Here is a 26,726-nt window from a genome sequence, read left to right as displayed (position 1 = left end):
GGGGGATAAGCTTTGGTAATGGCTTGAAGTTGTGCGTCACAGTGGTTTCATTGTACGACTTCTTTACCTCGGAAGGAAGGCCAAATGTTATTGCAAGGGTCTTCGTCATGATGGCATCAGCCAGAAGGTCTACGTTCGCTGGTGAATCAAGACTATTGAACATTTTTCGCTTGTCTCTGCATCCGTGAAGTGCTTCACCTGGATTTGAGGACCCGATCTTGTTTTGGCAAAGCACCTTGGGGTCTCCAGTTCTGCACGTCGTGTTGGTCCAAAGGCGGTATTGGAAGATCATTTGTTCCCACCTCATTCTTCATCTCCCTGTGAGAGCAACCAACAACTTCAAGTTAATGGGACAATCACAATTCAATTACACATTGAAGTCGAACATCACTTTGGGAGTTCTTTCCACTGCACTGGCATCGATTGGTTGACCAGGCAAGCTCAGGGTCTATTCATCACCTTGATGGAAGTCCATACTCTCTCCAGGGTGTTGGTGTTACCGAAGCAGTCTCGAGGAATGGAGTACACTTGGTGGTTTACCTTTCCTTCCCAACAGTCACTCAGGGCAGGGATTTGTAATTTGTACAGGGTGCCGGCGATAACTCACCGACTCTTCGTGGAAGACATTGAAGGATCTTAAACATCTCACTGCTAATGCTAATATGAAGGACAGCCGGCTTAACATCTCACCCGAAGGATGGCTACCCGTGACGTAGCAAGGTGACAGTTTGTTGTGCGGGAAGGAATCGAACCCGGGTTTGACGGTTTAAATGTGAGCAGCACATGAACTGCTCAGGAAAGAGTTGCACAAAGACCCCACAGACCCCCACACTCTCAATCACCAACACATCCATTGCTCGGTAAGGATCGTGAATCCCATCCAAAACCGTTCATGATCAAAGTTATAAAACGAACATGAAACCATCGAACGGACCAGTTCGGTGCGAAGATCCACACGAGCTCAAGTTTCGGTTTCTCACCTGTAGATCCTGCAGAGAGAACGTAGATCCTGTTGATCCATGAGCTTTGGTGAAAATATTAAATAAATAACTCATTACACTCCGGATTTTAAAAATATTTCACTATAAAACAATTAATATATCATCGTTTGATTGCTGAGAGTTTGTTGAACGAATAAAAACCTTTTTTAGTGTTCAGCATAATTCATTCAACCATTTCCCGGGTTATTCATTCATTGATTCGTTCTTGAACGTGAAACACATTTTCTCTTTCCTCGAACAAGGAAGGATAAAACTCACCACTTCGGGAGGTATCGCTCGAGTAACCAGACTGTTGAAGAGATACAAGAGAAGGGAAGAGTGGGTGGAGGGGATGAGGGGGGGTGACATGACGACATGAGATTAATAAACGACAATTATATTAATTAAATAAGAATTCGGAAATATGAGTTGAATCTCATGAATTAAAAAAGTTCATGAATTAACAGGTATGTTCAAAATGTTCTCGGAACGAAATGAGGTTCACAAATCCAGGTGCGCAAACAGGGACAGACAACCTTCATTGTGATCGGAAGGAGGGTTCACGTTCCGAAGGGGGCAGTCGACCAATCCAGCTCACCTACCACTACTGATTCTATATGTACTGCACCAACAACATCTGGAACGGCAGGTACTGACGAACCAGGTGTTCTTCGGAGCAGCAGGTACTGACTGACGAACCAGGTGTTCTCAAGAACAGCAGGAACTGACAACACCTGGCACAGTTCTCTGGAAAAGCTCGGACTCATCGCAACAGGTAACCGCCGAAACAGCAAGTACTTCACCAGACTCACCATTCGAACTTTCCATGATCATCAAGCATCGTTTATCAACCACCACCATCAAAACCATTATTACTTACCATCACCAATCAACCATCACCACCGCTAAACCATCACCACCTTGACTTACCATCGGAAATCTCAATGTGACCTTTTCAAATACATAAATTCTTCAAAACTACAACTACCGTGCGCTCTGCAGGACATTATAGTTATTAATTAATAAATATGATATTACAGTCGATCACGTGATGACACCTGGTCCGTTCTGTACTTTGATCAGTTTGACCTTTTGCTTGATTGTGCATTTGCCCTTTCCCCTCGATGACGGTTCTTCCCCACCACAGGTGGGTTCCTCACCTGGAGGACATGGACAGTTTTTGAGGGTCATCGTCACCATTCGTTACAAACATTCAGAGTCTACTTTTGTATAAATTAAATAATAAATTATCAACGAGACTATTCAGTAGTTTTATTCGAGTTGTTCACCGTCCCTCCCTCATCCTGGTGGCGCTGCACGACGTCCCAAACAGCTTGGTTTTCTTTTTACCGGGTTCCCTATAAAACCGTGTGGGAGCAAAAAAACCCACCTGGTCGACCTGGAAAAGGCGTGTCTGGACGCATGCACGCACATACATACCTACATACCCACATACCCATATATAACTCCGTTATAGAGGGAAGATTGTCGATAAATACAAAAACAGGAAATAAAGAACGTTGATTCGTGTCGAGGGAATTCTTATCGACCGACTCGGACTCGATTTTCCACTTTCACAACACAATCTGAAACACAAACAATCCGTTAAAACGAAACGTTCAATCTTTGTATATATTTTAAATCATGGACACGTGATGTGGCGGGAACCAATCAGACACCGCGATCTCCATGTTCGCTTTTTCCCCAAACAGCTCGCGCTCTTCACTCGGTTACCACAGCGTACCGTCCTTCACCGACACGACGTGCGGTCCACCATGACCCGAGATCCACGAGCGGCTCCGATGGAGGATACGTGGTCGGTCCGGGAGGTTCTCCGGAAGACCGCGGGTCCATGCTCGGTTCACCCGAGGACAAGGGGTCCAGACCCGGTACGTGACGTTCACTCCGTACCGAGAACTTGTGTTTCCCGTGCTGATCCGTGCTGTGTACTAACACAGGAACTCATTGATTTAGTGAATGTCACGATGTCTGGAGCGGAGCTGGAATTGTTGAATTGTTGTTGTTGAATTGAAAAATAACTCGTTTTGTTGCCATTGCTGAGTCCGCTTTGGTCGCGTTGTCGGTTTCTCCAAGTGAGGTGGTCATGGCTCTGGGAGTTCAGCCTTGGTTATTGTGTCCCAACCAGAATTTCAACAGCGACAACAGCTGGGTCAGGAAGAGCTTTAAATCATCCACGTATCGTCCGTGTGTTGCCTTTCCTGATTCTTTGTGTTTTTATATTGGTTGTTTGGGTGTATCCATGTCCATGATTGTTGATGAGGTGACTCAGAGCAAGACAAAACAAGAGGGGGGAACGACTGTCTCCCTGGAAGATCCCATGCTATATCTTCACATCTGGTATTTTGACATTTCCTTCTGGTGCTGCACTTTCAACGTGGCATTCCAGAGTTCCATTGCTTTCTAAATCAGTTTGATTCCTTGAAATTTATTATTTTGCCAAAACGAAGTTTTTACAAGATATGTAAGTCAGTTTGTATGTTTTTTTTTGTCTGTAATCACGTATAAAAAATTCTGCAGAGCACAGTTATCATTGGAAATTTATGTAACTTCGCATATCAGAGGCCGATAGAGGTCCCTTTCAGCACATAAAATTTTGAAGGTCAAGGTCAAAGGTCAAGGTCACTTTGTTGCAAATCAGGGGAGTCGACGAAACCCTTATTTTTTGAGTAACTTTGATCGGATCGTCTTCAAACTTCATGGGAATATAGTTCATCGTCTGGCGCTCAGATGATTAATTTTTGGTGGCGATTGGCCTTGACCTGCATGGTTAGCACCTTCGGTCAAACATATTTGACCCCAAGGTCAAATTTTCAAGTTTTAGGAACCATATCGTGTCGTTCCGCAAATTGAACACCTCGATGAGTGCTTTCTCGATATGTCAAGCTTGAGACATTATGACGTCATTTGGTGACGTTATGAGGCAAACGCATATTTTTCATGGTTACTCTGTTGAACGATTCTCATCGGAATCTCTCGGAGGCAGATATTCCTCAAGGAGTCGCTCCTAGTGGATAGCAGCTCTGTTCACCTCAGTGTGACCTGAAACAAGTCACACGTGGTCACCTTTTGGCAAGATGCGGGTCACCCTGCAGGTGACATTGGTTTTTATTTTTTTGTATATTTGCATGCATTTTATCATCCATGAATGTGGAACACTCGCAAAAGTTATCTTGTGGTCCATCCAGGTGGTGGACAATTTGGTTCTTCGCACTTTGACATTTTCACTTTGGGCCTTGTTCAGTCGTGGGTGGTGGCCCTTTTGTTCAACCTCGAAACCTCCTTGTTGGGTTCGGTGATGGAACATAATTTCTGTCATGATTCCTGTTAGAAGTTTGAATGATTTTTGTGGACATGTTATTGGCCTGTATTTGTGAGGAAGTTGGTTTCTTCAGATTTTTAGATGAGAAATGTGTTTCCTTCTGAAAACCACTCATGCACTTCCTTTTCCTCTTGGATCAGTTGTTTGAATGTCCTGGTGTCTTGATTGTGGAGAGGGTCAGTTGTTTCAACCAGAAGTTTGGAATTCCATCTGGGCATGGATTATAAAGTTTGATGGCATTTTAGGTCATCTCGACCGAGATGACCAAATAAAGCCAGACCAAATGTCCGTCCGTCCGTCCGTCAACAATTTTTCTTTCCGATCTTGATGAAACTTAGTATGTGGGTAGAGGTCGATGAGTGTTGCACAACGATATAACTTTTGTCCGGGTTCAAGGTCAGGGTCAAGGTCACGAGGTCACGTAAGTTATAAAAATCGCCATTTTCAAAACCTATCTTGTCTGCCATTCTTCAAGATATTCGGCAACTGTTTTTGGATTATGATAGTAAAAAATATTATCTTGTATCGAACTGGACAGATTTTTGAATTTCCGTCCCGTTTGGCCGCCACGTAACCTGGAAATGGTCAAAAACACTTCCCAGTAAAAAGAAAACTTTTTACTTCCGATCTTGATGAAATTTCGTATGTGGGTAGAAGTCGATGAGTGATACCCAAAGACATATTTTTTCCCGGATTTGAGGTCAGGGTCAAGGTCAGGAGGTCACGAAAGTTGTGAAAGTCGCCATTTTCAAAACCTCGTCTGTCATTTTAGGAGATATCTGGCAACGGTTCATCGATTATGATCGTAAAAAACATTATGGATATGATATGACCGTCACCCCAAAACGGGGGTAGTTTTTTGAAGTTGTTTTCAATTATTTATTTCTTCATCAATAATCACTGAGGACATTTCCTCCACCTCCATGGTGCTTCTTCTTTTCGATCTTCAAGAATTCCTTTCCAGAATGTTTCTCGATCTTTTATTTTTCAGGGGGAGATGACACATTCTGCTTTTGTTTCCCTAATTCGTGGAAGAATCTCTTCGGGTCACTCTCAAACATGTGGTTTTGTTTTCTCCTGTGGTTTGCTTCCTCACATGGTGGTGTTTTTTTTAATTTTAATGTTTCAAGCAATCATTTCCAGATTGAGTTTGTTTTCAACATCCAAGCACTCGAGGTCTTTGTCTCCAATTTTTTGTTTGTTTTTTATTTTTTGAATTCTCTTTTGTCAGTTTTGGGTTTCTCTTTCCTTTCCTGAACTGTTGTATTTGTCCAATGTGTTCGGTTTGTCTGTGTGCGTTTGTGTCTGTCTGTCTATGTGTCCACGTCTTCGTATTTTCACTTTAAATATTGTTTTTTCTTTTTCCGTTTGTCCGATACAAAAAAAATGCAAAATTTGAAATATCGAAGGAACTCTCGATGGAGAATGTTTTAATTGTTAACATTGTCATCATATGTCACATGGTATGGCAGCCATATTGAATTACAGGGAAAATTTGTTTCTCATTTTCTCTGAAACCACTCAACGAACATAATTGAAACTGTGCATGAAACTTTGTGCTCCTCATGGGGTATCTTGGGTGATAATGATGATGTCATCAGTGAAGTCTTCTTCCTGCCATGATTGATTGAATTGAAATCCTTCTCTGAAAAATCTGAAACTTCGTTTATCTGATCTATGTCAATTTTGCTGTTTCCAACAAAGACTTCACCTCCTCATCATGTTTAAAAGGATGTGTTGAAATATGCACAGGTGAGACATCATACAGGTGCACTGTGTGTCAGAAGGGATTTGCTTCTTCTTCATATCTGTTGACGAATCAAACGTTGCACACCGGTGAGAAATCCTACAAGTGTTCACAATGCAGGAAGGCTTTTTGTTCTTCATAAAATTTATATCGTCGTCAAAAAATACATATGTGGTGTAAACCCTTCAAGTGTTCTGTGTGTAACAAGGCGTTTAATCAATCATCAAATTTCCGTCAACATGAACGAATACGAGGTGTGTTCAAAAAGTATCCAACCTTAATTTTTCGTGCTTAAACAAATGAAGCTCGGGAGGCGTGGTTTGGTGCACGTATGTAGGCGATCCTAATTCGTATGCGTGAATATTTTCCTGCCTGCAGAAGCTGTCAGTCGCCGACAGACCGCCGATGAGTGAGGAAGTGGAAGTGTGTGTCGTCGGATTTTCGTTTTTGACAAAATGACAAAATTATTGTCATGAATTCTAACAAATCACCCGTGCCCACTACACTATCCCGGCCCCCACTGGACCCTTGGCCTACCGCGGCCGGCTTGCCCGGTGCCCGGGGTACCCACTTAACGATACTCACCTTTCGCAGCCATGCTCCCAACCCGTCAACAGGACTCCTGCACCCCTCCAAGCGGGTATCGAGCCTACATTCCCACCAACAACAAAACGACCTCCATTTTGTCAATTTGACTTACCCCCGAACTCACATTACACTGACCCTCCAATCACTCATCGCACCATGCATTCCACATTCACTCCATACCCAAAGGCTCGCTGGCCTCACTCAACATGTCTCCACCTCACAACTCTTCAACACTCCATCGCTGATCTCAGCCATTCTTCTGACTGCATCCCCTAACTACCTCGTGCTCCGACGTCGTCCCTTAAACTACAGCACGTTCCATTTAACCTACGTAGCTGTGCTACGTCCCCTCTACACATCCAAAGTCTGTCTTTGTCTCCAAATAATCCCATAAATCCATTTCCCAACCTTGATCTCAACTACAATCCCTCGAACTAATCCATTCCACGGGCCCCATGAGGACTTTCCCCTGCCCCATGAGACCGGTCGAACTATCACTAACCCATCCCCCAACTAGTGGTATCCTGTGCCCAATTTAAAGGAAACGAAACCACGTCCTATGATTGGGGCCGTTGCCCCGGTAGCTCGCTGCAAACTATGGTTTTGCAGACGGTGGATCTCATCCCAACCGTCGACACTCGAATTAAGGACCACAGGGTTGATGATCGTGGCATTCGCTCCTGTGTCTACAACGGTGTTTTCCCCTACGCCGGCAATTTTGCACCGAATTTTCCAACTACCATTGCCAATTTGGCCACAATTGATGACCTATCGCAGTTCTGAGGGCTCTTCTCCGTCCGAGTCTGCCGAACACGGCTCTACATGTTCGGCACTTTTTAGTTTCCCTGGGACTGGTGGGGGCGGGGGGGTGATGGTTGGGCCTGGCTATCCCTATCGGCCCGGGGCAGAGTTGGTGGTCTGGCAGGCCATGGCTCTTCCCTTCGCGGGGGCCTTTCCCTGCGCGGGGCATTACACTCCCGTTGCAGGTGGTCCCTTGCGCCACAATTATAACACCTCCTCTGGTAAGGTGTTTGCCTCCGGTACGCCGAATTATACCCCCCCCTCCGTTCCGAATTGGGGTACCCCCTGATGGCCCATCCCTCGTCCCTCCGGGGCCCGACTGCCTCGGTCCAGATCTTGCCAACCGGTTTTCAACCACGTTCTGGATCATCCTCTCAATGCTTTCCCGGTCGCCCATGGTACCCACTCTGGTTCCCGGCTCACCGTCATTTACGGGGCCCACCTGCCGGACTGCTACCGCATGCCGCACGGCCCCTCCAAATGACGTTCTGGCTGCCTCTCAGCAGGCGGCAGTATCAGCCGCATTCTGGAGGTTGTCCGGGCGCCATACGGTCAGCATTGCCCCGCCATCAGTGCCCCCAATCGCTCGGAGAAAATGATCCAGGGCAATCTCCTCCCGGTACTCCAGAGGCATGTTGGCATGCGCGATCCCCACCGAGCGGCGAATGTCGTGTGCCAATTCTCACAGTGATTCCTGGGAGCGTCGTTTGCGCCCACTGAGCTGAGCTTTAACAAGCTCGCTCTGCTGGTCCATGCCAAATCGTTTTTTTAGGGCAGAATGGAGGTCCTCCAGGGTCACCCCATCTCCGGGTACCGTGGTCAAGACCTCCAATGCCGCTCCACGCAGGGCCGCCGTGAGCTGCGCCACGCCCTGCACCTCGTTCCAGCCATTGCCTCTGGCCACGCAGTGGAACTGGGCCATATACGCCCTCAGGTCCGTCTTGCCATTGTAAGGTCCTTTTGAGGTCCCCCCTTCAGGGCCTCCAAAAGGACCCTTGGTCCTCTTCTCATTTTCTCTGGCAACTGTTCCTCGAGTTCCCGAGGGACTCCTGGAGGGGTGGATCCCCCAGATCCCAATGGCGCCCCACTCCTGCAGGGCCCGAGCCATTTGCCCGGGGAATCTACCACGCCCGTCCATGTCTGTGCGTACTCCGCACCGTCCCGCTTACTCTCTCAAGCCATCGGACTCGCACTCTGCACACCCACCGGAACAGTCATACCGGGTGCCCGCATTAGGCCAAAAGACCCCGCGGCCTCTTCCCTCCCCAAACTCGTCATGCACACCCACTCGTCGTGCAACCCTCCGACTCCGCCTCGTAAAACCGGCCCCACCTGGGCACGATCCGCCTCGAGGCAGCGTATCCTCCCCCCCTGTTCCCGAAGGAGGACACCCTGCTTCTCACTCTGGGTCTCCACACATTTCGCCAGCCTCCTCTCCATATCTATTTTCCCCTCCATCACCTTATTTAATTCTCCCTTCTCCTGTTCTCTTCCCTCTTGCGTCCTCATGAGATTTAATTCAAGATGGAACTGCCGAACTTCTCCGGACTTCTCTGGGCGGTGTTCAGGACGAACCCACGTGATCACCACACGTGCACCCCATAAACGAAGTGAAGTAATGATCATTTACTTTGTGTGTCTCTCTTCCATACCGTGATGGAAGGGATTCTCGTACCCCACCAGGACCTTTGTTCAAGGGTCACGGCTCACATATGAGGGACCACCTGGTAACAGTGAAACTTGATAACAGTGATACTTGGTAACAGGTCAGGTTCGATCTGTGACCTGCTACAGGTACCATGTAAACCTGTACTAACCTGTTCCATGGTCGGGTTGTCGGCGACTAAACCGTCTCCCCCACCAGGTTTTCTGGTGAGGAGGGTGTTTGGATATGGACACCCAGCAGGATTAAAAACAAAACCTGTCCAAGGGCGGAGGAGCTCCTTGTGAGCCAACGGACATCCATATCTAGTGCCAAACTGTGTCTGCAGACGTCCTCCTGCAGTTGGGTCACTTCTTATTAGGAGGTTGGTGGCAGGATTTGCACTCTGGCCACCGTAAAACCCTTCATTCCGCAAAACGCAAAAAAATCTGAAAACCCACTCCGTGGGAGTACCTCCTGTGCAGCTTCCCTTCGCAGGGCAGCTCACCGGATGACGGGATTGGGGCAAAGCCTTCGGGACCCCCAATCTTTGATAGGAGGGAAACCACGGGGTAACATCCCTGGGTCAGATTGTGGGAGAGTGTGTCGGAGTGGTGCTGAGGTGTCGTCCACCAGACGGCGGTCCCCTTGGGTTAACCTGAGGCGGTCCCTTCGGGTGGGTGCCTGGAATGTCCTATCCCTAAGAGAGGATGATCACCTGTCTCTGTTATCATCTGAGCTCAAGCGTTTGGACATCGGAATTGCAGCTCTCTCTGAGGTTCGGAGACCGGATGGCGGCGAGATAATGGTGGGTGGTTACACCTACTATTGGTCTGGTCGCTCTGATGGTTACCATACCCAAGGAGTTGCTGTAGCTGTGTCCAATAAGCTGACCCCAATGATAATTGAGGTAACACCGGTCAACGAGCGTATTATGAGATTAAGGATTCGTCACTCCTTAGGTGCCATTTCCCTGGTCTCTGTTTATGCTCCGACTGAGGCGAGTGATCTCACCGTGAAGGATGCATTCTACGCCACACTCGAGTCTGTGGTTGATCAGTGCCCCAGACGAGATACACTTCTAGTCTTGGGGGATTTCAATGCATCGACTGGAACTGATAGGGATGGTTATGAGGTGTGTGTTGGTCCCCATGGGTCAGGAACTATGAACCAGAATAGCACTAAGTTCCTTGACTTTGCAAGAAGTCATGGACTTAGGGTGGCTGGTTCATGGTTTCAGCGCCAGCAAGCTCATCGCTGGACTTGGTATTCCAACGCTGGCGGTGTGGCAAAGGAGATTGACCATGTCCTCATTGACGGTCGCTGGAGGATGATCCAGAACTGCAGGGTCTACCGGAGTGCTCAGTTCCTCAATACTGACCACCGGCTTGTTGTAGCAACTCTAAAGCTGCACCTTAAATCCTGGAGAATGGTACCATCCCAGCCGAGGCTGGATGTTGCCAAGCTCAGGGATGAGAGAGTAGCTGAGGAGTTTGCGAACAGGCTGAGTGGACACTTGGGGGGTCTGGTTGCTTTGGGGGGTCCTGAAGAGTTGTGGAGCACCTTCAAGACCACCGTCTTTGATGTTGCCAGTGGATGCCTTGGAGCTCACCGCAGGGCAAAGAAGAATTTTGTCTCTCAAGGGACAATGGATACCATTGACCAGAGTCGCAGGGCCCGGCTGAATGGCAGAGCTGAGCTGTTCAGGGAGCTGAGGCGTAAAACTGTACGTGCACTGAGGGTGGACAAGGAGGCCTATGTGCGAGGAATCTGTGAAGGGGTAGAGCATCACCTGTGGACAGGTGATTCTCGTCCCGCTTACGGGGGAATTCGCGCATTACGTTCATCCAAGCCCATCCCTCGGAGCACTACAGTTCGAGCAGAGAGTGGTAGGCTCTTGACAGAGGAGTCTGAAGTGAAGGCCCGCTGGGCCGGTTACTTTGAGCGGTTGTACCAGGCTGATCCCCCAGCTGTCGAGTTGGACGTCAAGGGTGTTACAATCCCTGTTGCTGACCCTCGAATCAACTGTGGTCCACCTACGCTTGTGGAAACACGGGCTGCGGTGAACCAGTTGAAACGGGGCAAAGCTCCAGGGATCTGCGGCATCCATGCTGAACTTCTCAAGGCTGGAGGAAATGCTGCACTCGTGTCGTTGCATGCAGTTTTGTGCTCTGCCTGGAACACAGGCATCATCCCAACTGACTGGAAGAGGGGCCTTGTTGTTCCTCTCTGGAAAGGGAAGGGTGATCGCCAAGACTGCAACAACTACCGAGGGGTGACGCTGCTCTCAGTGCCGGGCAAGGTCTTTGCTCGGATAATTCTCGATAGGGTTCGCCACTATCTGCTTGAGCACCAGCGTCCAGAGCAGTCAGGCTTTACACCAAAGAGGTCAACGATTGACCGTATCCTTGCACTTCGTGTCCTCACCGAACGCAGACGAGAGTTTCGGCAGGGGCTGCTTGCAGCCTATGTTGATCTCTGTAAAGCGTTCGATTCAGTGAATCGGGATGTCCTCTGGAGGATTCTTGGTCTTCGTGGGGTGCCACCAAAACTGATCGATCTGATGTCTGAACTCTACTCTGGTACTGAGAGTGCTGTGAAGTGTGGTGCTACCATCTCTGACTTATTTCCAGTTGTTCCTGGAGTTCGTCAGGGATGTGTACTTGCCCCCACACTTTTCAGCACTTGTATGGACTGGATTCTAGGGAGGATGTCGGAGAGATCAAGTTGCGGTGCGTCATTTGGGAATGTCAAGATCTCGGACCTTGACTTTGCAGATGATGCAGTCATCTTTGCGGAGACTTTAGACATCCTCTTGGGGGCCCTCGAGGTGCTGAATGAGGAGTCGGAGCCGTTGGGATTACGGGTTTCTTGGGTCAAAACTAAGATCCAGGCTTTCGGTGACATCTTGGATGCTGCTGTCCTGTCTGTGTCTGTTTGTGGTGAGGATGTTGAGGTCGTGGAGAGATTCACTTACCTTGGCAGTGATATTCATGTCTCTGCTGGCTGCGAGTCAGAGGTCAATAGACGTCTGGGTCGGGCCTGGGGAGTCATGGATTCACTGGATCATGGGGTGTGGCGCTGCCGGTACCTGTGCGGGAGGACGAAAGTCCGAGTCTTCAGGTCCTTGGTACTTCCAGTCTTGCTCTATTGGTGCGAGACTTGGACTCTGACCAAGGATCTGAGACGGAGACTTAATTCCTTTGGTACCAGGTCTCTTCGGAGAATCCTTGGCTATCGCTGGTCGGATTTTGTGTCCAACGAGCGGTTGCTGAGAGAGACTCGGATGAGATTTGTTACCTGCATAGTCCGTGAGCGTCAGTTGCGGCTGTATGGACATGAGGCTCGTTTTCCTGACTCTGATCCTGCTCACCAGATTCTCTCAGCGAGGGAGTCTCATGAGTGGATCAGGCCAGTGGGTCGACCACGTGCCTCATGGTTGCAACAGGTTGACCATCATCTCAAGGAGATGGGGATGGGCCTGGCATCTGCCTGGGGGATGGCCAGACGGAGGCCCCTGGAGTACCGGCGGAAAGTGGACGCAGCGACGCGCTGTTCTGGCACATGCTCCCATACCTGACCTGACCTTGGTAACAGTGATACCTGTTAACCGTGACGTAAAATGTCCACATTGAACGTTTTGGTTTCATGAACCGTTAATATTTAAAAGATAGTGAAACTCTTCCATGAGGTCAAAAAGTTTTTCTCCATTCCAGTTTGTTCATTGGTTACAGGTGAATAAAGAAAGCTTCACTGGGCCCAAGTTTAACATTCATATTGTTACGAATTTGGAAAACTATCACACACAACATTCAGGTTCCTATAGCTCAGTTATCTCTGTAAGTACGTGTTTTATAGATAGCCCCCTTCCTTTGTTTAATGGGAAAATAAATGTAAATGCGCTGTGATTTATTTTGGGAAACCCTCATCCTCAACGACAGTAAACAGAAATGACGGTTACAAAAAGTATGGTGCAGAAAGAACGACAACTCCCACCCACCGATGCGCTGGGCAGCGCGCCGAGGGGGGAGGGGTTGAGTCACGCCGGAAGCGAGGCGCGCCCGAGAGAGATAACCAGAGTTGGTGTCAAAGCCACCCAATGCTCGCCTGTTAAAACATTTATCGTTTTTAAGACGAGTCTAATAATTAATATTTTTTTATAATTCTCTAACAATTTTTTTTTGGGGGGGGGGGTTGGAAATCACTTAAAACATGGAGAAGTGCAAATAAACAATTTTGGTGGGGGGGTGGAAATCACTTAAAGCATGTTGAAATGCAAAAAAAAAAAAATTCTCCAACAATTTTTTTTGGGGGGGGGTTCCAAAATTCCAAGTCCAAAATCTAATGGCATGATCCTTGGAACATACCTCACCCCCCACCAAGTTTCGTCGAAATTCTAATCACTTAAAACATGTAAAAATACAAAAAAAGAAATCGAAATTTTGTTGAAAAAAAAGTTGCAAAAATTTTTTTTCTCTAACAATTTTTTTTTGGGGGGGGGGGTTGGAAATCACTAAAAACATGTAGAAATGCAAAAAAAAATAAAAAATCGAAATTTTGTTGAAAAAAAAGTTGCAAAATTTTTTTTTCTCTAACAATTTTTTTTTTTGGGGGGGGTTAGAAATCACTTAATACATGTAGAAATGCAAAAAAAATAATTCTACAACAATTTTTTTTGGGGGGGGGAGTCCAAAATCCAAAATCTAATGGCATGATCCTTGGACCATACCGAACCCACCCACCAAGTTTCGTCGAAATCCGTCGAGGAATTTTTCCGTAATACAAAAAATTTAACATTTTCACGCTCACGCTCATGCCGGGGGTATCATCGCTTTTGCTCTCTGTTCTTCGAACAGGCGAGCTAAAATGAATGAGAAGAGGACAGAGCAGGACAGAGAGCCAGCCAGCCAGGAGCAAGCCAGCTGGGAACCACTCAGGAGCCAGCCAAGAGCCGGAGGGAGCCAGCCAGCCAAGAGGAGATGAGAGCGCTCCTATCGTTGTCATCCTCATCCTCCTCCACCTCTTCCGCGTGATCGCGAGCCCGGGCGATCACTTGGGCTCATCTTGGCTGGCTGCGGTGGCGCCGCGTGAGTCCCCGGCGACCGGAGCTCCTGGAAGGAGGGATCGTCCAGCCACGCATTCGCAGCCAGGTAGCCAGCCATCCTGCTCCTCAGCTCCCCTATCCTCTGAGCTGAAGGCTGAATAAAGGCTCCAGCCACAACTTTTCATGTGTGTGTGTGTGTGTGTGTGTGTGTGTGTGTGTGTGTGTGTGTGTGTGTGTGTGTGTGTGTGTGTGTGTGTGTGTGTGTCCGTGGACCCGTCTGTGAAGTAGTGAACTGCATAAGTATTTTGCCTGTATAAATGTTCACCTTGCATTTCTTTTAATCGGTATAACTCTGCTCTTCCGTGCTCCCCTCATCCCCCCCCCCAATATTGTTGAATAAATGACCCGATTGTTAAATGTTTTCAGCTCGTTTGTGTCCATTCCTGCATTGGCTGAGCGTGTTGCGTGCTGAGGAAATTATCAGGCCATTGTGCCGCAGTGGCGGAATAATCTGACCGACGGAACTTGGCGATTGAAACCGCTCGGCATCGCACACGGAACGAGCTCGCGAAGCGGCTCGGTTTCGTACGGGTTCCCTTGAGGGTGTGAAGACTCGGTAGATCGCCACGTGGTCTCTTGGTATTTTGAGATTTGGCGAATAATCCTGTACCACGTGGTGGAAATATTGACCCTTCATGGTCCAAAGAGACCCGTACTCTCCAGACTTTTCCGAACGGTACGATCTGATTTCCGGGCGATCGGTCGAGCCGACTCTACTGCTCCGTCTAGCGGTCGGACTTGTCGGCCGACGTCCCGGCCCCGCAACAATATCACCAGCAATGGTAATAAAATGATGTTTGGGGACATTCTCGATGACGAACCTCAGGTCATTGTAGAAATTGTTAATGTCGTGATCAGTCGTGCAGTTTGTAGGGCTGCAATAACGAAGTACGGTAGTGTTAGGGTTTCCCTCTAGTTCGCGAAATAATTATTCAAAGAATGGCACACCTTCGTGAACAGTCGAACACCGACGTGTACACACTCTGAGATGGATGTTGCCATTTATGTCAGAGCACATTAATGTACAACCTGTGACTATTGTGCAGATGAGGATCGTGCAGATCTTTCCTTAATTATCTCAACGAAATAGAACATGGCGAGCTGAACTAGCGTGGCTTTCTTTCACCGCACCACTTCATGGTTGAGCGAGTTATATCATATATCACAGGTCTGCAAGAGCTCTGCGTTCGTTATCATCATCTTCATCATCATCATCATTATCATCATCCTCATCTTCTTCCTCATCTTTTTCATCTTCTTCATCATCTTCATCATCATCATCATCATCATCATCATCTTCACCATCATAATCATCATTATCATCATCTTCTGCTTCATCAGCATCATCATCAATATCATCATCTTCTTCATCATCATCATCTTCATCTTCTTCATCATCATCATCTTCTTCTTTCTCATAATAATCAGCACATCAACATCATCATCTTCATCAGCGTCTTTATCATCATCATCATCATCTTCATCATCATCATCTTCACCATCATAATCATCATCATCTTCTTCCTCATCTTCTTCATCATCTTCTTCATCACCTTCTTCTTCATCATCATCTTCATCATCATCATCTTCTTCATCATCTTCATCACCATCATAATCATCATCATCTTCATCATCAACAAAATTTGTCTTTGTCAGGCAATTGGTCCCATGATGATCATTTTCATGGATGGGTTGCACAAGGTACATATACTGTATGCAGTATTGTACACCGCTCCTTCCCGATTCCATTTCCAGGTGATGCATGTCCACCCACAATGGTACCCAGACAGTCATCGCCGGGCGTCGAACGAAGGGAGTACTCAGTATTTACTCCATTTGTTTGTTTTCTTGTTTGTTTGTCCGGGCGATATCTCAGCCATCCTTTGAGCGAGAAACCTGAAATTTAGCGACAAAAGTGAAGATGTGCTTTGGCAAAAAACTTTTTCTATTTTTTTGATAAATCAATTAATTGATTAATTACTTGATTATTATCGATTTATTAATTACTTATTTATTTTCTTTCTTTTCTGGCCAACATCTCGGGCACCTTTTGAGTGAGGGAGCTGATATTTGGACATGACGGTGACCAAGTGATTTGGCTATAAAAAGGTATTTTTGATTTATTGATTCATCAATCGAGTGATTATTTAATTTTCAAAAAGTTACAGATTCAGATGAAACAGTGATGGTTTAGGTACACCATTAGCCAATTGATTAAGAAATTAATTATTTTACGATTATTATTTATTTATATTAATTATGCAATTAATTAATCGATTATTGCACACCGCTCCCTCCCAATTCTGTCTCCATGTGTTGCGTGGTGGCAGATAATGTTGTGCGCTGGAGGATTTGTTATTTATTTATTTGACATGGGAGTGGTGTACCTTGAATGTACCTCAACTTGATTCTCCTTTTTAAAATTATAATCTACTTTCAAAATATACTAGAGAGACGCATCCAAGCTTCGAGTCCACACTGCTCAAGGCCGCTCAGCCGGAGCACACCGGGCACCGGCATCAGCGACGAGATCGCCTGCACCGTGTCCACAAATGTCGAGCAGTCCTTGCGAACACCCGTGGTGAGGATGGAGCGCAGAACAAGTACCGCTGTGGTTGATGCGCCCAGGCGTTGCAAACGGGCCGCTGGGACAGACCGGGAGATGCAGAGCAGCAGGAACTGCCTGCTCAGGACCTGGGACTGTGCTTTCCCACACATCAACACGAGATTGAGTGCGTCCCACTCCCTCCAGCGCCCAGAACACTTCGTTTGTCCTGATGGCGAGCTCACTCCGAGCGCAACCTGAACCTGCTCTTCCTCTTAGGCCTCGGTCGTCGTCCTGGCATCCTTCTTCTGCGACCACACTTGATTCCGCCATTCTTGCGTGTCAGCCGTTTCCGACACAGCGGTCAGGGCCACTTACAACAGATCAGTCATCGCCTCGGCGATTAACTTTTCACTTTGGCCACGTGGCTTGGAACATCTTGTCAAGCGACCGGCCACCCTGCATGCCAACGCTGTGCACACCGCCGACACAATCACAACTTCAGAACCCATCACCCAAGCTCGGAGTGACAGCAGAAGCTTTGAAATCCACGGACGAGCTGTGGCCCCGAAGGGTGTTGGTTGTTGTTGTTGTTGTTGTTGTTGTTGTTGTGGTTCTTGTTTGGGATCGATTTTTGAAATGTGCTCCCATTTGTCAGATAGCTGCCGGACCACACCCACATTTGTCACTTGACTCCACCCACAATGGAACCCAGACAAAATTATATGTCCTCCATCTTGGTTTTCTGGTGGGTTGAACACATTAGGCCTGCAGGCCTCTGCTTACTATACACTGCCCGGGTTTTTTTAAGCTCGCCTGTTCGAAGAACAGAGAGCCACAGCGATACCCCCGGCATGAGCGTCAGCGTCAGCGTGAAAATGTTAAAGTTTTTGGTGCAAGTTATTTAGAAGCTTGCCATTCATTTAATATGTGGACATGGATGCTGATATTTGGCATGGAAGTTCTTTTGGGATATATTATTGATGCAGTGAAGTTAAAATTAAAAAAATAATTTCAAATGTTTTAAATTTTTGACCCGTTTTGAACTTAACTTTTTTGTAGCAGATCGACGTTAAAGTTTTTGGTGCAAGTTATTTAGAAGCTTGCCATTCATTAAATATGTGTCCTCGGATGCTGATATTTGGCATGGAGGTTCCTTTGGGGTATACTATTGGTGTCGTGAGGTTGAAATTAACAAATGATTTAAATTTTTTTTTTTAATTTCAACCAAAGATTGTGTCAAAGCCACCCAATGCTCGCCTGTTTATACGAGACACTTGTCATTCATTTAATATGTGTACTGGTTTACTGATTACAATATACAAATCCATATATTGCTTTAAAATTATTTGGATCAGACTTCACTGCAATGCTTTATAAAAAAATATTATGAGACAAGTCTTTTATAAACGATAAATGTCTAAACAGGCGAGCATTGGGTGGCTTTGACACCAACTCTCTGGTTTTATTTGCGTCGCACCTTGTGACCAAAGTGCGGTCATTGTTGTTTCTTGAATGGTGGAGGTGAGAACTTTTGAAAAGTAGGCGTGAGCGAACAGATTGAAACCTTTGGCTGTTAACAAATGGTCATCAAACTTGGATTGTCGAAGTCTTGGGGCAGGAAGCTGCATATTTCCATGATGTGTCTCCTCTAAATGTCATTGTCATGCACATTCTTTAACCACATCTGTTTTTTGAAGGAAGCTCATTGCTGGTGTATATTCTATTGCAGATGCTGGGCTTCTGAAAAAAAAAATTCTGGCTGAAAAGAGCACGAGACACTCTGAAGGAGACTGAGGAGGTTATCCCCTGAACGTCACACAATTGCCATTGTCCGTACGCTGGCTTCCGACTCTTTCAAGGTGCTCCACGTCATCACATCACCATGAGTGGACTGAGTACTGAGCAGCAACGTCGGATTGAGGAGAACAGGCAACGGACCATTGCAAAACGAGCAGAGAGGTTATCCTTGGGTGATCAAAGCGGGCACGTCCAATTCCGGCCTGCTCACAATGTGTCCGGTGGTGGCAGCACCGGGAATTGCCAAACTGGAAAGCAGTTGCAGTGTCCCTCCTCCTCAACGGGGTCGTCTGGGACCTCGTATAATACCAATTGTGTTGGCAAGGAAACGCACTTCAGCACAACCTCAGTCCATCATGATCAAAAAGACAACAGCTTCCTTCGTAATAGTATGGAAGTCAAGCCCCAAAGGGTCTCAGCTGTTTTTCAACCCACCTCAGGGCTTGTGTCGACCAAAACACCAGGTAACACCCATAAAAGTTGTGGTCCTTTAGCAAGTTCCAGCTTCGACTTCAAACCCTCCTCTTCCACACCCATTTCATCAGCTGTGGCTTTGAAGAGCATAAAGAGCCCACCTTCCTCACCTGTTTTTCAATCCACCTCAGGGCTTGTGTCGACCAAAACACCAGGTAACACCCACAAAAGTTGTGTCCCTTCACTAAGTTCCAGCTTTTACTCCAAACTCTCCTCTTCCACACCCACTTCATCAGCTGTGGCTTCGAAGAGCATAAAGAGCCCACCTGCCTCACCTGTTTTTCAATCCACCTCAGGGCTTGTGTCGACCAAAACACCAGGAAACACCCACAAAAGTTGTGGCTCTTCACCAAGTTCCAGCTTCCACTCCAAATCGTCCTCTTTCATGCCCACTTCATCAGCCGTGGCTTCTAAAAGCATAAAGAGCCCACCTGTGAGCAATGCCGAAGTGTCGTTGCAGCCTCGGTTTCCCTCGACAACATTGTCACGAAGTATGACTCGCAAGGAAAGCCAGGAAACAAGATCTGTAGTACCACTGGGATCAGGTGTCCAGGGCTGTTGTGGCCCTCTATCACCTGAACATTTCAAGGTGGAAGTCAGCTATCAAGATGAACTCATCGTGATTTTCATGCGCAAACCCAGTGGATTGTTTGGTGAGTATCCTGTAGGTGTGGGTGGATTGTATGGTGAGTATCCTGGTGGATTGTATGATGAGTATCCTTGAGGTGGATTGTATGGTGAGTATCCTGTAGGTGTAGTTGGATTGTATGGTGAGTATCCTGTAGGTGTGGGTGGATTGTATGGTGAGTATCCTGTTCCCTGATAACCTGCAAACAATTGCATCCAGGTCCAACCCATCAGTGGATACAAAACGTTAACTGTTCATCCTGGTGGAGGTGTGCGCTCTACCGAGTACCATTCTAGTTTTGTTATACAACGCCATGTTGCCATGACAACCTCCAAAATGGCTTTGAAATCATCTTTGATAGCTTCCAGTCAGCCATTGGTGACTTCATATTCACACCACCTCATGATGACCACCAGGTTCAAATCCCAAGCCAGGTTGGATGGCTTTTCAGGTTCGAGCAAGTTTTCATCTGGATAACTGCAAGTGTTAGGAAACTGTTCGTTCTCTGAATGTTTTGATAGTTCGCCATGAAAGAGTTCCATGTTCATGTTGTGTACAGCATCTTGGTGTTTGGTTCACGTTTCCAGTGAGAATTCTGCTCACCAATGTTCATCAATTTCACTTTATCCCGGTGATGATTTCAAACCTCACAAGCCTTTCTAAACACCCTGACTAATGGCGTCTGTTCTCCCGAAGCAGTTTCGTGGGTCTGGTTACAATCCAGGACGGGTCACACCTCCAACTCAGTGACTAAGATGTCCCACAAGTAAAACAAAAAGACTGCCAACTTTCAGAGAACGGACTGACTCGGATGTTTCATGGTTAGATTTCGACACAGCCAACCCTCCTCTTCTCACGTCCCGCCCTCAACTCCAGGAGTCCTCCTCGATGAATGAGTTAAGTCTGGCGTTGGCTTTGTGGTTTGGGTGGCTGGCTTGGGATCCCAGGGTCCTGAGTTTGGTCCCTGTTGGCTGCTGAATTAACACCGGGTGGGGTTCTCTCCGGCTGTGTCATCCTTCCAAGGTCGACAAAATTAGCACGAGTGTACTGGTAATAGGGGCACTGCATCAGTGGCATAGCCGTGTCCCCAAACCGATGATGCAAGGAGCAGCCACAATGATGCACACGAGAGTGTGTGTGTGTGTACTAATTAGTTTAATTGACATGTTCATTCCGACTTGCGATTTCAGTGCATTTTAATTATTTATTTAATTTTATTGCTTTATTTATTTTTTGTGACATTGATCTCAGGCTCACGAGGGACCTGCATGTACCTTCCATTCCGGACATATAAGTGAGAAGATATCAGTTACACCAAGAACGACACTCGCTGGAGTGGATACCTCCACCAGACTGGACAGTTTTTTGGGGGGTTTTTTTCAATACCTGGTCGAGGCTCATGGAAGAGCGAGGACAAAGAACAGATCAGGACACAACATGGCAAAGGGAACAGCAGGAGAAAGGGGAAACGCTGGTCAGAAGGGCGGAGGAGAGACGTGGACAGAAAAACAAGGGAAGGTAGATGTTGACGGACAAACAAGGGATACAGGTAACGACTAGGGTAAGGGGAGGGATGGAGGGATGATGAGAACACAAGGGGTGAACAAGATGGATACATAAGCAAAACCCTGGGAGGGGTGGAAGTGGTTTAACGGGTGTAGGACAAATCATGGCTTTGGATCGGGGATGACCTGAGATGGTGGTTAACAGCTGTCTTGAAGACGAAGAATGAGATTGCAGAGAATGTGGAATGTCGTTCCACAGGCGGGAAAAGAGAGGAATACATGAGTCGAGGTGAGCAGTGATTCTGGAGAGAGTGGCTTGTGGATTGCGTGCGTCGTGCAGATACTTGGGGACAAATCATGGAGAGGGCAGAGGGTGCAAGACTAGAAATGAGGCAGAAGAAGACAAGAGAGACCACCGACCTGTTGGCGGTGGCGAAGTGATCGGCCCATAGATTCAGCTTCATCGCGAGAGTCCAATGATATTGAAGGCCTTTGTTTCCAAGGTGTCAAGCAAAGCAAGACGTGAGGCAAGGGAGCCAGCCCAGAGGAGAGAGCCGTACTCCATGAAGCTGCAGATGAAGGCCTTGTAGGAAGATAGGAGCTCAGGTGTGCCATGGAAGGACTTCACACGATGGAGGATCGCCAGTTGGAGTCTGGCTTTGGAGGACAATTTTGAAATGTGGCTTGTTCAAGAGAGATCATGGCTGAGAGTGAGACACAATAGTCTGAGTGACTGAACCTTTCCAAGAGGGTTGTTGAGAAGGGATATGGAAGGGTTTGCAGTGCGGTCCTTTTGGAGAGAGAGAATGAGTGTCATGGATTTATTAGGATTGAAAGACATATTCCAAGTGTTTGATCAGTTTGTGATATTGTCAAGGTCTGAGGAGAGGGAAGAAGCTGCCACCTGTCTGTCAAGATGAGAAGGGATGTCACGGCAGAGAATGGAGGCATCAGCAAAGAGATGAAGAGGATTTTCCAGAGAGTCAGTGATATCATTGATGAAGATACGGAATAATATGGGGGCCTTGAACACTGCTTTGATGTTCTACAACCATGACAGGGAGAGCGGATGAAAGGGTTCTGTTGACAACGAGGGTGGACGAAGTCAGTTACCCATGAGTGGAGTTGGCCTTGGATTGCACAGACAGACAGTTTACAATTTGTATCTCACGGATAGGTGGATCTGCATCCGGACCTGAACCAAAATTTAATCGGTTTGTTCATGTCACCGAACCAACTCATTCACCAAGTTTTGTCATAATCCATCCACAACTTTTTGAGATATCGTGCTGTATATCACTTTTGGCGACACATATTCCTTTAAACAATGGACATCCACCTATAAACAACATAGAATACCGATAAGCTTTAAACCATCAACATACTCCTATTATCAATCGACATATACCTATAAACAATGGACATATACCTTGAAACAACGGGCATACACCTGTAAAACTGAGAAATAAATAAATAATATAATATAAGGTATACAAACCTGGTTGTTGATGAACACTGTCTTGAACAAGAAAGTGGGCAAGTGGTTGTTTTTCTGGGTCGTTGATGCAACACTTGTGGTTGCTTTGAAAACAAGGTAAACTGTTTCCAGGTTTGTTGTTGTTGTTTTTATTAGTTTTCCCTCTGTGCTGTTATTTTGTGGTTTTGTCCAAACTTGGACAAACAACGGAATCAATACCATGCACATCTCTTTGCAGATGGTGCGAGTAAAATGTGGACCTTTGCCACAGAAGATCATGACAACCTTTGTAAGTACTGTTACATAATTCATCCAATCACAGCCGTGATCGAATCAGGTTGAGATCATGTCATGAGGAATATATATCTGTAAGATGAATGAGAAATGTTCAACAGTTTTTGAAATATCGCGGACGAAAACGGACATGGGACAGATGATGGGACATGGAGGGATGATGGGGATGGAGGGATGATGGGCATGGAGGGATGATGGGAGGAGGAGGGATGATGGGACATGGAGGGATGATGGGACATGGAGGGATGGAGGGATGAAGGGACATGGAGGGATGATGGGACATGGAGGGATGCTGGGACATGGGTGGATGATGGGACAAGGAGGGATGATGGGCATGGAGGGATGATGGGCATGGAGGGATAATGGGAGTAGGAGGGATGATGGGACATGGAGAGATGATGGGACATGGAGGGATGATCGGCATGGAGGAATGAAGGGACATGGAGGGATGATGGGACATGGAGGGATGATGGGACAGGGAGGGATGATGGGACATGGATGGATGATGGGACAAGGAGGGATGATGGGACACGGAGGGATGATGGGACATGGAGGGATGAAGGGACATGGAGGGATGATGGGAAATGGAGGGATGATGGGACATGGAGGGATGATGGGATATGGATCGATGATGGGACATGGAGAGATGATGGGACATGAAGGGTTGATGAGATATGGATCGATGATGGGACATGGAGGGATGATGGGATGTGGATCGATGATGGGACATGGAGGGATGATGGGACACGGAGGGATGATGGTACATGGAGGTATGATGGGCATGGAGGGATGAAGGGACATGGAGGGATGATGGGCATGGAGGGATGATGGGACATGGAGGGATGAAGGGACATGGAGGGATGATGGGACATGGAGGGATGATGGGATATGGATCGATGATGGGACATGGAGGGAAGATGGGACATGGAGGGTTGATGAGTTATGGATCGATGATGGGATATGGAGGGATGATGGGATGTGGATCGATGATGGGACATGGAGGGATGATGGGACATGGAGGGATGATGGGACGAGGAGGGATGATGGGACATGGAGGGATGATGGGACACGGAGGGATGATGGGACACGGAGGGATGATGGTACATGGAGGTATGATGGGCATGGAGGGATGAAGGGACATGGAGGGATGATGGGCATGGAGGGATGATGGGACATGGAGGGATGAAGGGACATGGAGGGATGATGGGACATGGAGGGATGATGGGATATGGATCGATGATGGGACATGGAGGGTTGATGAGATATGGATCGATGATGGGATATGGAGGGATGATGGGATGTGGATCGATGATGGGACATGGAGGGATGATGGGACATGGAGGGATGATGGGACGAGGAGGGATGATGGGACATGGAGGGATGATGGGACACGGAGGGATGATGGGACACGGATGGATGATGGGACACGGAGGGATGATGGGACACGGAGGGATGATGGGACATGGAGGGATGATCGGCATGGAGGGATGAAGGGACATGGAGGGATGATGGGACATGGAGGGATGATGGGACAAGGAGGGATGATGGGACATGGATGGATGATGGGACAAGGAGGGATGATGGGACACGGTGGGATGATGGGACATGGAGGGATGAAGGGACATGGAGGGATGATGGGAAATGGAGGGATGATGGGACATAGAGGGATGATGGGATATGGATCGATGATGGGACATGGAGAGATGATGGGACATGGAGGGTTGATGAGATATGGATCGATGATGGGACATGAAGGGTTGATGAGATATGGATCGATGATGGGACATGGAGGGATGATGGGATGTGGATCGATGATGGGACATGGAGGGATGATGGGACACGGAGGGATGATGGTACATGGAGGTATGATGGGCATGGAGGGATGAAGGGACATGGAGGGATGAAGGGACATGGAGGGATGATGGGACATGGAGGGATGATGGGATATGGATCGATGATGGGACATGGAGGGATGATGGGACATGGAGGGTTGATGAGATATGGATCGATGATGGGATATGGAGGGATGATGGGATGTGGATCGATGATGGGACATGGAGGGATGATGGGACAAGGAGGGATGATGGGATGTGGATCGATGATGGGACATGGAGGGATGATGGGACGAGGAGGGATGATGGGACATGGAGGGATGATGGGACATGGAGGGATGATGGGACAAGGAGGGATGATGGGACATGGATGGATGATGGAACAAGGAGGGATGATGGGACACGGAGGGATGATGGGACATGGAGGGATGATGGGCATGGAGGGATGAAGGAACATGGAGGGATGATGGGCATGGAGGGATGATGGGACATGGAGGGATGAAGGGACATGGAGGGATGATGGGACATGGAGGGATGATGGGATATGGATCGATGATGGGACATGGAGGGATGATGGGACATGGAGGGTTGATGAGATGTGGATCGATGATGGGACATGGAGGGATGATGGGATGTGGATCGATGATGGGACATGGAGGGATGATGGGACACGGAGGGATGATGGGACACGGAGGGATGAAGGGACATGGAGGGATGATGGGCATGGAGGGATGATGGGACATGGAGGGATGAAGGGACATGGAGGGATGATGGGAAATGGAAGGATGATGGGACATGGAGGGATGATGGGACAAGGAGGGATGATGGGACACGGAGGGATGATGGGCATGGAGGTATGAAGGGACATGGAGGGATGATGGGCATGGAGGGATGATGGGACATGGAGGGATGAAGGGACATGGAGGGATGATGGGACATGGAGGGATGATGGGATATGGATCGATGATGGGACATGGAGGGATGATGGGACATGGAGGGATGATGGGACAATGAGGGATGATGGGACATGGATCGATGATGGGACACGGAGGGATGATGGGACATGGAGGGATGATGGGACAAGGAGGGATGATGGGACATGGATGGATGATGGGACAATGAGGGATGATGGGAAGCGGAGGGATGATGGGAGACGGAGGGATGATGGGACACGGAGAGACCATGGGACAACGAGGGATGATGGGTCAAGGAGGGATGATGGGACATGGAGGGATGATGGGACATGGAGGGATGATGGGACGAGGAGGGATGATGGGACATGGAGGGATGATGGGACACGGAGGGATGATGGGACATGGAGGGATGATGGGCATGGAGGTGTGAAGGGACATGGAGGGATGAAGGGACATGGAGGGATGATGGGACATGGAGGGATGATGGGCATGGAGCGATGATGGGACATGGAGGGATGATGGGACATGGAGGGATGATGGGCATGGAGGGATGATGGGACATGGAGGGATGATGGGACATGGAGGGATGAAGGGACATGGAGGGATGATGGGACATGGAGGGATGATGGGCAGGGAGGGATGATGGGACATGGTCAGATGATGGGCATGGAGGGATGATGGGACATGGAGGAATGATGGGACATGGAGGGATGATGGGACATGGAGGGATGATGGGACATGGAGGGATGATGGGATATGGATCGATGATGGGACATGGATGGATGATGGGACAAGGAGGGATGATGGGACAATGAGGGATGATGGGACATGGATCGATGATGGGACACGGAGGGATGATGGGACATGGAGGGATGATGGGACAAGGAGGGATGATGGGACATGGATGGATGATGGGACAATGAGGGATGATGGGACATGGAGGGATGATGGGACACGGAGGGATGATGGGACAACGAGGGATGATGGGACAAGGAGGGATGATGGGACAAGGAGGGATGATGGGACATGGAGGGATGATGGGACGAGGAGGGATG

The 26,726-nt window shown here is 47.8% G+C and overlaps 1 long non-coding RNA gene across 1 annotated transcript in view; it reads left to right on the top strand.

The window, feature by feature from the left end:
* Window positions 1–19,435, top strand: part of LOC147008251 (uncharacterized) — a 298,248-nt gene extending 278,813 nt beyond the window's left edge. Inside the window, exons 2-3 of the long non-coding RNA XR_015053558.1 lie at window positions 2,693–2,869; window positions 18,480–19,435. This is a non-coding gene — a long non-coding RNA (uncharacterized LOC147008251). The remainder of the gene's footprint in view (window positions 1–2,692; window positions 2,870–18,479) is intronic.
* The last annotated feature ends 7,291 nt before the right edge of the window (window positions 19,436–26,726 follow it).

Source organism: Eptatretus burgeri, chromosome 20, assembly GCF_056783735.1.
Source record: "Eptatretus burgeri isolate ZD-2024b chromosome 20, Ebu_testis_v1, whole genome shotgun sequence".
NCBI classification, from domain to species: domain Eukaryota; kingdom Metazoa; phylum Chordata; class Myxini; order Myxiniformes; family Myxinidae; genus Eptatretus; species Eptatretus burgeri.
The sequence above is the reverse complement of the archived record's forward strand: the minus strand, read 5'-3'. Positions and strand labels throughout refer to the sequence as shown.